The 13,173-nt window shown below is 35.7% G+C and overlaps 1 protein-coding gene across 11 annotated transcripts in view; it reads right to left on the bottom strand.

Annotated features, from left to right (window-relative positions):
- Positions 1-13,173, bottom strand: part of LOC123312845 (partitioning defective 3 homolog) — a 73,525-nt gene that overhangs the window by 27,841 nt on the left and 32,511 nt on the right. For 7 of the 11 annotated variants that reach the window (XM_044897372.1, XM_044897370.1, XM_044897371.1 and 4 more), the window contains exon 1: positions 8,668-8,815. The exons of 3 other annotated variants lie outside the window; for them this stretch is intronic. The gene's annotated coding sequence lies outside the window, so the exon portion shown is untranslated. Of the gene's footprint in view, positions 1-8,654; positions 8,816-13,173 lie in introns of those variants that run through there. One more of the 11 variants, XM_044897369.1, reaches the window with a different exon arrangement.

Genomic DNA, 13,173 nt, shown 5'->3' on the forward strand with positions numbered 1-13,173 from the left:
AGAAGGAAATTCTTTGTCATCCTCTTCATTCACAATCTTTCTAATTGTGGAAATATTCAGCTGAAATATAAGTCGTCTAGATTCAGATGAAACATTATATAAATTCTCTTACATTGAATATGTTCGCTTCCGTCTGACGTATTGTGGATTTAAGAATGTCAGGGTATAACTATTTGAATTCTAAATACCACTTCCTGAAACTCTGTCTCTTTTTTCAATCACTTTCGGCATTTTCGTAATAAAAATTGAGAAAATTATTTCATGGCTACCGACTGCTGAAATAAATTTGAATGGAGTATAGGTAGTCTAAACATTGTTGTTTTCTTAGAGAAATTTGTGAATTCACGGTAGCTGAAGATCGATGATGACTTTAGGACTTAATATGCATTGAGGTGACTCTTTATCACTTCAGCAACCCATTGAATGGTCCAGAGCTGTCTCGCAAAGTATAATGGTGACTCTCTAATGGGCCATTGTCGAAGAAGCCGCAAACCAGTGATATATACGAAAGTATCGACCGTCTAATGGTTGTGAGAACAAATTATAATTTCAAAAATATGTATATTTCCCATAATCGTGAGCGTAGAAAGCCAGACCGGACTCCTCTCCAAAGAAACTGCCAACTCCTTTCAATAACAAACCGGGCAAGTATCTAATTACTCCTTCTCGGAGTAAAACTACTCCACCGGATATCGTTCTCTTGTTTCCTTTCTAGGAGGCGCATATATGGATTTCTACTTCTGAACAAAACTGAGAGAGAGGCACAGGAAAAAGCGGTTGACATTTCACGATCCCGATCGACGGACCAGACAGGATGAATTGATTTTCGCGATAATTATTATGTTTTTCTGAAAGAGGATTTCATATTATGTTGCAGAGAAACATTTTGCTTTCGATCGAATTATGGAAATTAATTTAATATTAGAAAAACAAGCATAAACTCATTTTTTCCATTACACCTGATCGACGAAGTAGGATTTATAATACAATATATGAGTTACCATTTTTGGCGACAAATATTGCATATTCTACACTTGATTCGTATTTCATTTTCGATAATAAAAATGAATTCACCTTGCAACCATCCATATTAGCTCTGATATTCATCTACAATATGTTATCATTCATTATCGTTATTTATTTCATTTCGTTCAAAAGTTTCCAGAATCAAACATAACTCATTTAAACTTTCATTTTCATATATTATACTCCATTCACATTTATTTTAGCAGTCGGTTGCCAATGAAATAATTTTCTCAAGTTTTTGTAACTACAACGAAGTAAGGTTGGCACTCATGAAATGTCGTTAATGTCATAACGCCGTTGCCACAACTTATATCAATTAATATTACGAAAATGCCGAAAGTGATTGAAAAAGAGACAGGGTTTCAGGAGATGCTATTTAGAATTCTGGTCCGCTCATTCAAATAGTTATACCCTGATATTCTAAAATCCACAATATACGTCAGACGGTAGCGAACATATTCAATGTAAGAGAATTCATATAATGTTTCATGTGAATCTAAACGATATTTCAGCCGAATATTTCCACAATCAGAAAGATTGTAAATGAAGAGGATGACAATGAATTTCCTTCTATTGGGAGACCCAAAAAAGTGGTGGCATTTGAGAATTTCACGTTTGAGTGAATTAATGCGAAAAGTTCACTACAGGATTTTCGATGAATGTCATCGTAGATTAAGTTCCCGAAAATTGATTTTTCTATTTTTCATTTGACTTGTCCTATACATTGTAAATGTCTTAAGGTACCAATAAATACCTAATTATTATCATTATATCAATGTATTAAGATGAACAGCCACAAATACACGCCAGTTGTCCTGTTAATTGTTTATTCATGTGAAATTTTTGTTCAAAGGTGAAGTTCATCCTGACTTGAAACTTCCTGTAATTACTTTTACTTATATTGATGCAAGATGATTTCTGTTGAAGAATTTAACATTCTTGTAATTATCTGTTAATTCCTTCGGGAGATACCCATTCCCAACCACTGCATCATATGCATTTCATCCTCGGGTTAATATTTTTGAAATCTACAACTGATGTAACGTATTCAAACTTTAGCCAAAGAAGATAACGAACATTAACTCTCCTCAAGCTAGTGCATATTATGATATTATACTGATCTCTTGTATTTTCCACGCAAATAACTGGATTAGGTATGCCTTCAATCAGTTTGTATAAACTTCAATTATGTTCGTCACAATCTCCGAAGAGATTCGACATTCTAATAAAATACGTAATATCAGAAACTTTTACGTAGAACGCGCAACATAGCGTTGATTTGAAACCCAAAAATTTTTTGACAAGCGTCATAACCCCACATTTTCGTACTATACAGAGTGAAATGTGTCAAATTTCCATAGCCAACCGAAGGCTGAAATAAAAGTGAACGGAGTATAGTGTCATAGATTTAAAAGGGAATTTTTTTCTCCAGGGGTGGCATAACCCATTATGAAAACTTAAAATGGCTATATCTTTTTATCAGGGCCGAATCGGAAAATATGGTATAGGAGAAAAGTGTTTCTTTCGATCTCAAGAACCTACTGAAGTTCATTGGAGAAAGACTGTTCATTTTCTTATGTTCTATTATTCTCCTTCGTATTCACCTTGTTTAGCGGGTGCAACCGCTGGGCATAGACAGTATGGATCTGAAATTGATCGCACAAACTCTATAATCCCTGCCGCATCCTCGCGTGAAGCCCATACCTGAATATTTAATAACTTCCTGTGAGTTTTCCGTTGTTTCCGTTGTCCGCTCCTTTTTCGTAGCCAACGATGTGAAAAGTGCAGCCTTATACGTTGTTCCCCCTGTATAATCAACGTCTGATACGGCTCTGATTGCTAATTGATCCGACTGATCGTGAAGATACCCGTTTCCACGTAGACGCTAGTCAGTTATTCCACTTTTGATCGATAATAATGGATGTGGGGCTAATTTGAAGGGTGCACGTGAAAATTGGCGAAACTGCAACGGTAACGCCACTGCCCGATATAATTATCGATTATGCAAAGCGGTATAGGTGAATCTGCATTCAGCGCCAAATAGATCATGATCTTTTATAGCTGTGCAAGACCAACCAGAGCGTGTATCAATCAACGAAATGATTGAGACATGTTGATTAGATTATGGAAGCATCAAGTTAAGATTTGAACGTCCGTTCAAAAAAATTCGTACTCAAAAAGCTATGAAATTTTGCTGTGTCTGAGTCTTAGGTTGTACTGTACCATTTTTCAGGTGAACTGTCCTATGACCTAATTTAAAGAATTCTTTTCTCCAAATGCCTATTTCTCATTTGGCCCAACTGAAGACTAGAATCATTGAAAAAATTCATCAAATTAAGGATGATCCTTTCCTTTCAAATAACGCTTCTAAATCTGTCAGAAAAAGATGTGAGATATGTTTGGAGCAAAGAGAAGGACATTTCCAGCAACTATTTCCAAGTATTGGCCACATCAAATCAATATTTATAGGGAATTGAACATATTGAGTTCCTTTTTGAGATTTATTCATATTTTTGAAACGAGTACCTATCATCTTTTCACATACGAGGATGTATTGATTTCTAGTTAGCCTAGAGCCTAGACCATTTCCATGCATATGTCAGTGTAAAGTTTGAGGTCAAAAAAGTAAACCAGAGTTACGCAATAAACTAAAAGAAAGAAGATGTCCACCGAAATTGTGAAAATCGAAAAATTGGAGTATCGAGCCATCATCAAGTACCTGTATTTGAAAGGGTTAAGAGGTAAGCAGATTTACAGATATGCTTAATACCTTCGATGATCAATGTCCTTCGTATGTGACCGCGAAAAATTGGACTGCAAGCTTCAAAAGAGATAAATTTTCCATTGAAGATGATGACCGATCGGGAAGGCCAGTTTCTGTGTCAGTCCCCGAAAATTGGGCTTAAACAGATATCTGAAACACTGAATAATTTAGACGAACGCGTTCATCATATAGTTCAGGACAGTTTGGACATGAGAAAAATTGCTGCAAAATGGATCGTCAAATGTTTGAATGTTGACCAAAAACGTGCAAGGGTAGAAGCATCGCGTTCGATCTGTGCTCGATTTGAAAACGATGTAGACTTCTTAAGCCGAATTGTTACTATGGATGAGACTTGGGTACATTTCTACGATCCAGAAACAAAGCAACAATCGATGGAATGAGGACACTCTGGTTGTCCAAGACCTAAGAAGTTTCGTGTCCAAAAATCTGCTGGAATGGTTCTTGCTTCAGTTTTTTGGGATTGCCATGGAGTAATCATGATTGATTTTTTGGATAAGGGTAGAACAATAACCGGAGATTACTATTCGACATTACTGACCATTCTACCGGAAAAAATTAAAGAGAAATGACCCAAAGGTGTTTTGTTTTTGCAGGACAACGCTCCTGCACACAAATCTCATGTTGCCATGCAAAAAATTCGTGATTTAGGGTTTGAATTACTAGAACACCCTCCTTATTCACCAGATTTGGCTTCATCCGACTATCATCTCTTTCCTCAACTGAAAAAAAGTTTAAAAGGTCGTAAATTTTCTTCCAACGAGGAGGTTATAAAAGCTGGGGAGGTCTGGTTTGCAGAACAAGAAGAAACGTCTAGAGACGTTGCAGGTTCGCTGTAATGAATGTATACAATTAAGAGGAGAATATGTTGAGTAATAAAATATTTTGACATTGAAATTTTGTTTGGTTCTATCGTCAATCAAGATTCAGAGTCTACATGTCTACATAACTTGAAAACATATCCGTTTTTTCGAAAGATTCAAATTGAAAATTAATAACAACTAATTAAAGTCCAGTAATCGGTTATTTTCCCACAAATCAGATGATGTGAAACTCCACATGCAATTCCATCGGTTAAAAGCGACTCCACTGGTTAAAATTCATAAAATATTCAGGTACACATAACAGTTTTCTATAAACATTTGCTTGGGTACGTGGTCGACCAGACACCGTAATGCAAATATTGGTCACTTGCTAAACATACCAAGATCCTTGCAATGCCGAGAAGCTCAAATTGACCGATCTACGGGGTCAGCGATCTACCGAATATAAATCCGGTCATTACGGGACCTTACATCATTTTTGTGAGATTAAAGCTTGGATAGTAAGATGGTTCTTTGTCGATCGTAAATGAAAGTATGCGAGAATTATTTGACGATAATACCAGCACCCGCATCGAAAGGAGATGCCTGGTGAAATCGGATATACAGCGTGACACAATTGAAAATATGAAAACCACACAGCTGGGCATTTGGGATAGGGATCCAAGAATTACATGACGAATGATCGTGGGAATGATAATGAAGACTGGATGCGAATATGAAAGAAAGAAAACATCGATGTTTTAAGGTATAAAAGGAATATGCAATTTTTTCCAGACCAGAGTAATAAACAATAAATTTCTTCACTTCTCTATTGAACGATTTCTGACGCCAATTTCATACCGCCTTAGTCTCGAAACAAGGTGAAACGTGTTATATCATTATTGAAATCCTCTAACATTCCACCAAGATTTTTCCTTTGAATTCATAAATATCATTGTTCTCGTGGACTACTTGTAGAACTTTTCTTATCGGAGTTTTCAAATAATCACGCATAAAAGGTGTAATAACAGTAACGTTCAGAAAATATTTACATTCTACATCAACGCAAACAAACTGTGAGTTGGAACAAACAAATTTTCGAAAACCCCACAAGTGTACCCACAAAACTTTTAATCGCTGGTAGCAACGTGAATGAAAGGAAACGTGGGAAGAAAAAACAGAGGATGAGGTTGGAAATGTGAAAGCTAATCTTGTATTGGCGCTCCTTCGGAGTTGGGAGATCTTATAACCTTTTACAGTGGGTACTTATCGAATCAATTATAACCAAAACAATAAATTTCTGTTGGGCAACCTGTTTGTCGATTGTTTTCTCGATTTTACACGCTGATTATGGTGGTGAAATTAAACATGAAAGTGATCATCTTTATAGCGGATCATGCTTAGAATCCAATTTTCACATTTGGTGAATATACCTACTTGGTAACTGTTAGACAAGCACATACGGTGAAAAAGTAGGTACCTAGGATGAGTAAATATTTACGGTCAATCTCCATTTTACCAAATTGGACTCCCTTTCAGTTTTATTGAACAGGGTTGAGATAAAAATACCTTCAATACAAGAAGGACCATATTTCAAACGCTTCTGAAGCCATATTTTTCGTTACAAATTTACTCAACTGGAAATTGACTCAAAAGTCTGTCGATTTGAATAGTACATCTTGTACATTTTCGCACACATTGGAAGATATTTTTATTTGGAATATAAAGAGCTAGTTACTTAATTACATGATTACAGCAAAATGAGTTTCATGTTTAAGAGTTCTCTATATTTAAAGTAGTTGGTGTTAATGTCCTCTTTCCTCCAAGACGTTATTTACAATGAAAGGATCATCCTTAATTTGCAGAATTTTTTTAAAGGCAAATAATTTGGGAAATTTTCTGATATACTATCGTCATACTCCTGAAACGTTTTAATGACGGTTTAAGACGATGATTCAGATGCACTGAACTACGATTATTATCGATTTCCTTATCGACAATTCCAGTAATGATAAAATCGAATTAACAATTAACACATCGGAACGCTATCAATTATTCTATACCTATAGATTGCGGTGAATTCAAAGAGAACAATCGAAAACTTGTCCATTCTCTATCAGATCCAAACAATCAAAAATTTCGACATTTTCTCAGGAATTTTTCGTCCCAATTATTATTAACACGGTGTTTACACAATTTGCTTGAAATGACGCCCATTGTTCATGGAGATGCGGACTGATTATGCGCGTTTGGTGAAATAATTGTTAAAATTTTAATTACGCATCTGTCAATACGCTGCATTCGAAGGGTTCTTTTGTTCTTGGTCACTCAAACGCTGACCAACAAGTTCTACTCGAGTTACTCTGAATTATGGGACGAAAAAATCATTTATAACATGTTTCATCTTGAAACGTTTCTCAGAGAAGAATTTCAAAAAGTTTCATTTCATTTTTACCCCAAAATGCGTTAAAATTCATTGCTCAACAATTGATAAAGATTACTGACCTTCCATGAATTTATTTCAAGAATGTTCCCTTCAAATTGTTCATTTTTATCAGATACCACAGTATGCTTACTTGATATCCTAGTTTATTTCAAGTAAAATGAAAGAATGAAGACTCTCATAGTATTCGATTTTTTGCTGTTAGTATCTATGTTTCTGATTTCAGTCATTATTTTCCCCCATTTATAAATTTCTGAAAAAGTTCTCTAGTACCAGAGTTAAATAAAACCTTGGCTTTATCTATCGAATCACTTGATGAATGTCTATTTTATTTTTTCACAAGGAATTGAAGTTTTTTATGAGTTCGCTTTCGAGATCAACGATAAATTTCAATGTATATTTTCCGCATGATTTTCAAATCGAATTCAATGCTTCCACGAGTACAAAACCACACTACCATTCTCATATTCCACAACAAGTAGATATTTCACGATTGGATAATTTCATGAGTCGAATACACGAAGTTTTTTCAACAATAATTGACAATTCTCAGTGTTATGTTCGTGCTCTAACGAAGGATTATTGTTGTTTTATTTCGTGTCTGGAAATTTTCGAAGAAAACCTTCGAAAATTAACGTTCGAATTTGCTGTAATAAAATGTCATTATCATAATTATTGCGAATGATGTTCAATGGAGTGGATAGTTCAGAACAATGTTTGTTTATCTTTACGTCAACTGAAGCAAGCTAACGCTTTTATTTTATCATATTCAACAAAGTTATACTGAAGGATGATTCGAATACAAACGGATGAAAAGTTGGCCCACTAAATAGGAACTGAGTAGATTTTAGAGGCAGTGCATTAAACTGCACTGTGAGAATTTTGAATAGGTACCTGATTCGAAGTTGAGCTAATGTCTTCAAATGTAAATTATCAGAATTATGAGTTATTCCTGAATATCTTTACCTATGAACTTCATTGGCTCATCGATTTTTGAAGGATTCAGAATATCCTCATTCAAATTATTCCGAATTGAAGGGAAACCTTTTCTGATTTGAAAGGAATAAACTACATATCCAGTGTGCGTTCTGAGATCTGAAGAAACTTTTTTCTATAATACCATTTTTTCCGATTCGCCCCTAATAAAAAGATATAGCCATTTGAATTTTTCAAAATGAGTGTGCTGTGAGCTGTGGCAAATTGATTGTTCGAAAATTGACAATATGAGGAAATTTATCCTTCTTCATTTTAAGGATTTTAGCTCCAAACAATCCGTCAAAATTCATATAAATTTTCTTGTATTCCTAATATGGATTTAGTTGATCCATTAATTTGTGTTGTTCTCTATTCTTATTATTTTTGTAGGCCCTCCTATGTTTTGACCATCAATGAAGAATTAGATAATAACAAATCAAAATACTCAGTATGAAAAACACTTCGAAAATCTTCGTTCTTCTCTTACTCGGTAAATTTGCACACGAAAACACTGAACGGTGATGCAAATTTATATACGATCCATCTCGTACTACACCGTGTAGTACGTGAGAGAATAACCTCCACGCGACATAGCTCGTAACTCCGTCAAAAACAATAAACCAACCAGGAAAACTCACAAAAACGACAAATCTCCACCCACACTCTCCGCGCGTTACACACCCTGTATACGAGCCGTCGTAGTCCACCTGTCGGTTCACCTGTCGCGGCGCGAACTACCACGGACGATGGTACCGCGTATCTCGCCGGTCCCACCTTGTGGAGGGGCTCGTTCTCGACGAGACGTTGGCTACGTTCGTACCTACAACAGTCGAAACGAACTGAAAAAAAAAATCATGCGAAACCCCAAAGTTACGAAATAAATGGGGGTCTTTGACTCGTGTGTTTTCACATCCTATCGAATGGTAAACATTCGGTGTGAGTGTTCGGACTGGCGATTGCACCAGACGTGGTGTCTAAACTCAGAGTTTTGCACTTCGTTTATTCGAGCCACGAGGATATATTGAAAAATTCTAAGCCTACTATAGAACCAAACAAAATTTCAATGTCGAAAATTTTATTACTCAACATATTCTCCTCTTAATTGCATACATTTATTACAGCGAACCTGCAACGTCTCTAGACCTTTCAAAGAAAATGTTTCTTCTTGCTCTGCAAACCAGACCTCCACAGCTTTTATTACCTCCTCGTTGGAAGAAAATTTACGACCTTTTAAACTTTTTTTCAGTTGAGGAAAGAGATGATAGTCGGATGGAGCCATATCTGGTTAATAAGGGGGGTGTTCTAGTGATTCAAACTCCAAATCACGAATTTTTTGCACGTCAATATGAGATTTGTGTGGAGGGGCGTTGTCCTGCAAAAAACAAAACACCTTTGGATAGCTTTCCGCGTCTTTTCACTTCAATTTTTTTCCATAGAGTAGTCAGTTATGTCGAATAGTAATCTCCAGTTATTGTTCTACCCTTACCCAAACAATCAATCATGATTACTCCATGGCAATCCCAAACAACTGAAGCAAGAACTTTTCCAGCAGATTTTTGGACACGAAACTTCTTAGGTCTTGGAGAACCAGAGTGTCGTCATTCCATCGATTGTTGCTTTGTTTCTGTATCGTAGAAATGTACCCAAGTCTCATCCATAGTAACAATTCGGTTTAAGAAGTCTACATCGTTTTCAAATCGAGCACAGATCGAACGCGATGCTTCTACCCTTGCATGCTTTTGGTCAACATTCATACATTAGAGGATCCATTTTGCAGCAATTTTTCTCATGTCCAAATTGACTTGAACTATATGATGAACTCGAACGGGTCAGATTTTCATACAGATGGTTAATCTCGGTGTTGCAGACGTGTTGACCCATTCATCTTACACTAATCAGGAGGGGTTTTCTTAATCTGACGGTTTGAAAATGGTAACAAGGCATTTTTTAAAAATATCTCCCTTCCTGTACTTCTACTCGTTCCTGTATTCAGTATGAAAGTTATAGATAATAAAATTCTATACAACTTTTGTTTGAAGCAATTTTACATACTCTTCACCGTTTTCGAGTTAGAGGGCGATGAGTGTGAGGAGCTTAGCCACACATGCGAAAGGGCAAGGTCAATGTAGAGATCCAGTCTGATGTACATTGATCGCCATATATCACAAAAACGTTTAAACGTAGAAAAAATTGCTTCGGACAAAATTTGTAGAAAATGTTATGCTCTACAACTTTTATAATGAATGCAAAAACAATTTGAAGCCCAGGAGAGGAGATAATTCAAAAAAACTGATTTTTGTGACCTTTATGGCCAATTTTTATTATTTCGGCTTGCTGAAGCTGTCAGATTACATTTTTTTCGTTTTTCTTGAATCATAAGCTTCAATATAAGAAAAAAGCCACCGCACCCGAGTATTTACACGTGACGTTTTTTTTTTTGCAAGTTTGGCGCTCTCCCAAACATTTTCGTCACGATCAAATTGTCAGAATAAGAGAATATTTACTTTTCAACATCTAATTAACCACATATATCTTAATCTGAAACGCTCGAGTATGTACAATGATCGTTTTTTTTTTTACTATTCTGACAGGACAGGCTGTCCTAGACAATTCCCCCTATAGACAGGTCTAATTTTTGGTAGAGGTACTCTAGAGGGTCTAAGGCATAGACATAGAGACATGGACTGAGCAATGTCAGCATGAAATTGTCTTTTTTATAGAAAGAGAGAAATGATCGTCGGGCATTTACGTGTCTCTCTTTTTGTTCACATAGTGATGAGTGTGGACCAATCAAAATTCTAGAAAAAGACAACTGCATACCCGACGTGCGTTTCTCTCTGTCACTTTTTTTGACCTTTTTTCATGCATAGATAGGAAGGGAAGGCACAGTCCATGTCTCTATATCTATGGTCCAAGGTATCTCCCCTTCCATTAACCTGACACGGTAACGAAAAAGCATCGAATTTGGAACACTCTGTACGTTGACTAACCATAAACAAACAAATCGCAATTAGGTATATCAGCGAGATACGAAAATAACGCAGAACAATTCCTTTAACAGCTTTCTCATGTTCGAGTAGGATAGCGAAACTAAATAATCCTAAATTTCAACATCGGGCATAGTGTACAGTGTACACATCGCTGAAATAACTCATATTTCCATGCATTGTGCAACGACATACAAATACGTACAGCACACATGACAATCCGCCATCCTATTCAAACATGCGATGTGAGAGGAAGTCGACAACTTCAACAATGCAGGAGTGGCAGACTGAAACTGCTGGAACGGAATGCCAAGCAATTTTTTTTGTGATATTTTTCCGATCAATACGACTTATAGTCGCAATTTCCTCTTATGGTCTAATCCAAGAGCAGAACATCTCTTCAGAAGTATTTTTCTCAACCGACCAAACTGAATGAGAACATGGTGTGTGAATCGAAAGGGATTTGATTATACAGGGTGTCCCAAAACTAGGGAATTAAACGTCACACCACGATAGAGTAGATCAAATACTATCGAATGACACCAACATTAGTTGAGCGAAAATGTACCGTTTCTGAAAAAACCTAACCTAAAGTTGCCGATTTTCGAACTATTTTTTCAATCACAAGGCCAATTTGTGGTTAAGGATAGCGTTTTTCTCCCATATTATCACCCCTATAGACGGGGTTTATTCTGAGTAATAAAAATCTTGTAGAAAAAACAATTGTTTGATTGTTTTGATTTACATTTACTTAGGTTATCGATTAACTACAATAATTTTAATTAGGGGAGATAAAACAACAATCTTAGTTCAATATAATTTAAAATCGATATCCTTTTTCACAAACTGGCCCTGTGATTAAGAAAAATTGTTAGAAAATCGGCAACTTTAGGTATTTTGATAAAATTCTGATTATTTTGGAAACGGTACATTTTCGTTGATAATGTTGGTTTCATTCGATAATACATATTTGGTCTACTCTATCGTGCTGTGACGTTTGATTCACTAGTTTTGGGACACCCTGTATGTCTTTATAATTGATTGTTATATAACCTATAAGTTTAAAGGAAAACTTCTTGGAAACTTCTATTCTAAAAGAGCAACATCTTCTAAAAGGAAATATACGAAAAAAGATTTCTGTCGAGTATATTCCTAAAGAAAGTTAGGAGCTTTCTGAAGCTCTCAACGCTGCTGTGGTTTAAATTGAAACTCAACAACCAGAGTTTATTAAAAACTCGATGATGAAAGTATACAGAGGAATAATATTCGCAAAAATCCATACTATCGTTTACATTTCAAATCTCTGCATTACTGTTATTCGAAAGTAGTTTTTACCAGATGCAAAACATGCACATTTTACCACGTTCAACTTGTAATATCCTTTTTCTCGACAGGGAAAAGTCACTCCCCGTCTGTAATCAAATTATTATCTTTCTAATAAACTTCCTGGCCAACCACATTCCTCGAAGTCTAATATATTCTTAATTCGCGACAGTAAACACTATCGACTGAACACGAGTTGTTATGATATGCAACCGACACGAGCATTACGATAATTAACTATTAATTATCATCGTGAGGATTAAAATCGAAGATCGAATTCCAAGGAAAATGCCAGCAGAGTGCATATAAGATGGAAGAAACACAGGTAAGAATTATTGTTGTGTTCATGAATGTGAGTCAGGAGTGTCAGATATATTTCCATACAATGCACGAAAACGTTTCTTCAACTGTATATTTTCAGATTTTTCTGGGAAGAATTTGAACAATAACATCAAATAGTACCAGTTATATGATATATGTTTTCATTTGAAACACGGAAGTTGGATGAGGTTGCAGATAAGGGGTTGGAAAAAAAGCTCAATTTGGTTGCCAGCGTTTGAATTTGAGTTAAAGCTTGAAGAAATATTAATTTTATTCCAGGCTTATGTCCAACCCTGTATAAACATACAGGGTGTCTGGGCCCAGGGACAGCGGTCGATTCTATTAACTTTACAAAAAAGAGTTTCAAATAAAACTTTCCTCTTTTTAACTAGATCATCTCCTAAAATTGTTTACACCTATACAAAGTGTTTTGTTTCTTTTTTTAAATGGAACACCCTATATATTTTTACATTTTTGAATTCCTTGTTGAATTTGAATATAAGTTTGATAACA

The sequence above is a fragment of the Coccinella septempunctata genome, chromosome 5 (assembly GCF_907165205.1).
Source record: "Coccinella septempunctata chromosome 5, icCocSept1.1, whole genome shotgun sequence".
Taxonomy (NCBI): Eukaryota; Metazoa; Arthropoda; class Insecta; order Coleoptera; family Coccinellidae; genus Coccinella; species Coccinella septempunctata.